This window comes from Cyphomyrmex costatus, unplaced genomic scaffold (assembly GCF_001594065.2).
Source record: "Cyphomyrmex costatus isolate MS0001 unplaced genomic scaffold, Ccosl1.0 scaffold155, whole genome shotgun sequence".
NCBI lineage: Eukaryota > Metazoa > Arthropoda > Insecta > Hymenoptera > Formicidae > Cyphomyrmex > Cyphomyrmex costatus.
The window spans coordinates 13169-16177 of NW_017275555.1; positions in this window are offsets into that span (position 1 = coordinate 13169).

A 3009-nucleotide genomic window follows, 5' to 3' on the forward strand; every position below is an offset into this window, starting at 1 on the left:
CTTTGTAATACATAAGTTTTGGAATCAATTTTTATGCACGGTATATAGGGGAGTTAGCGATCTAGTGTTATATAAATATCTATGGTTATAGCACAGCACTGACAAGGCTGATAGCACATTTTGACGCTCAACGGGCCTGTATTTCTACTCTATGTCTCTAGGCATCAATTATATGCGTAGTGCGATAGGCTTAAAAGCTTTAATAAGGTTAAGCGTATCTAAAGTATCATTTATTAAATATATATATATAAATGTAAGTAAAATAAGTAAATTAAATCATAGCTAAATTAAACTATAACCTATCCAAATTAATTGCTAGGTATTAATAACTTTTTTCTATTTTTCTATAGATTTGGAAATGAGCACAAATAAAGTAAAATGTCTCACCGGTAATTATACAGAATCACTGCCTCACCTTAAAAATCGATCAAATTAGGCTTATTCGACGCGTTTTTGCATGAAACGAAAGAATCTGGCAGAAAAAAGTGTCGCTCTGCCCTACGAACAGAGATATTTAACGTTAAAGTTGACGACTATTTAGGTTAGGAAATCTGTCACATTCACACACACACACGCGGGTGGGTGCAAGGGGGTGGCCTTCGGCAGAGGTCTGCCCCGACAGTATAGTCGTAGAAGTCGTACGCCCCTCAGCAGGGGGAGAGGGAGAGATGGACAGGGGTCTGCTCCGACAGTACTATCGTAGAAGTAGTGTGCCCCTTAGCAGGGGGGGAGGGAGAGATGGACAGAGGTCTGCCCGCGACAGTACTATCGTAGAAGTAGTGCGCCCCTCAGCAGGGGGGGAGAGAGAGATGGACAGAGGTCTGCCCGCGACAGTACACCCACGGTAATTAATTCTGTCCCTCGGAAATTTTCACAAAATAAAAAATGACCACCTTTCTATATTAATTGTCACAATCTATGCACAATTAACGTTACGACTGAACCTTATCGTGCATGAATAGTGATAATTAATACAGAAAGGAGGTCACTTTTCATTTTGTGAAAATTTCCAAGGGACAGAATTAATTACCGTGGGTGTACAATCGTAGAAGTCGTGTGCCCCTGTGCAGGGAAGGGGGGGGAAGTTACTTCGCGTGGAAAGTCAACGTTTCTAAACAGGGAAAGGTGTAGGATTTCGTGTCTGACAACAATTTGTTTTGCAGTGTTAATTTCAAATTTCGTGCATTCTGTTGGACTCAAACGATACCAAGCACATACGCACGAGGTCAGACAGCATGAAGAAGGCATACTCGTAGCACTACGTAGTCGGTATGACAGATTTCCTAACCTCCATAATCGTCAACTTTAACGCTAAATATCTCGGTTCGTAGGGCAGAGCGACACTTTTTTCTGCCAGATTCTTTCGTTTCATGCAAAAACGCGTCGAATAAATCTAATTTGATCGATTTTTGAGGTGAGGCAGTGATTCTGTATAATTACCATGAATGAATCAACTTCTAAAAAACAGTGGTTGGAATCCAAACATCAATCAAAAGCGCTTGATAAAAAAAGAGATAGATTTAGCATTAGCTCAATTTTTGTTTGGGTGTAACACCATTTAATGCTATCGAATCACAATACTTTAAAAATTTATTAAAACTTTTGCTTGCAACATATGAACTTCCAACAAGAAAAAAATTTTCAACAAAGCTACTTGATAAGGTTTATGAAAATCTATTGCGTGAAAGTTGGCAACGGCTAAAGTACCATCAACCACTTGGGCTGCGTTCAGATTCCTCACCGGGTGGGTGACTGGGTGAGTACTGAGTGGGCGCATTGTGTAAGTAGAAAGGTGAACCATTCCGATGGATGCGCAGTAAATTAGAAGTAGTGAGGGCAATCGCAACCAATCACACTTTGAGCTTCTATGCGAAATCTTCAATATGGCGCAGAATAAAAATCTGAACAGCGCTTCGAAAACGCTTTACACGCGCGCTGCAAAAAAGCTCAAACCCTGATTGGTCAAGATCTCAAATCTCTGCCATTATGCGCAATGGTTCACCTTTCTACTTACACCATGAGTGGGCGGAACCTAGCGAAAAGCACCCGAGTGTTTTAGGAATCTGAACGCACTCATCACCACCCATCACCACACCACCAATAGAATCCCTGCTTAAAAAAATCGATAGAATTCGATTGAATACGATAAAGATTTTCTATCGTTACCTTACCGCTTCTATCGTGTTATTGGTTGCGTTCAGCAGAAAAAGCAGCTTTGCAGCTGTTGCAAAATTCATTAATATGATTGGTCTTGCTCTTAGTTCCTTATTGAACCTAAATGTATGAACCAATCATATTCAAGAATTTTACAACAGTTGCAAAGCTGCTTTTTCTGCTGAACGCAACCATTGTTGTCCCGTAGAATGTTTACTGAATATTTCTATCGTTCTCAATGCGCATATTCCGAGAAACGAATCTCGCGTATACGATATAGTAGTGACCCTCTAATAAGAGTCTGGACACGTGAAGTTCGCCATTATTCGTCGAAATTGCGAGAGAGAAAAAATCATGCTATCTCATTCTAGTGGCGCTGTAAGTTGTAGCTGATTGTAGCTCTACAAACTTCATATGGCACATTCGATACATATGCACTGACACGGTTCTAGCGCTGCCCTGACACGGTGCTTCCCTGACACGGTATTGTCACATATACTGTGGTACTGTCCTGACACGGTGCTGCTCTGACACGATGCTGCCCTGACACGGTGCTGCCCTGACACGGTGCTGCCCTGACACGGTGCTGCCCTGACACGGTGCGAGTGCAAAACTACACTAATTAATAATTTAATTTTTAATTAATAATAATTATTAATAATAAATAAAATAATAATAATAATTTAATATTCTTATTTTTAATTAATTTTCGGCCTTTCTTCTTTTATTAAACAACATATTTTCATCATCACTACTACTACTACTTGTTTCTAATAATTTATCTATAATAAATAATATTCTTTCTTTATCCATTTTGTAATTTTTTGCTGCCTAACTAGTTTTATTTGTCCGAAC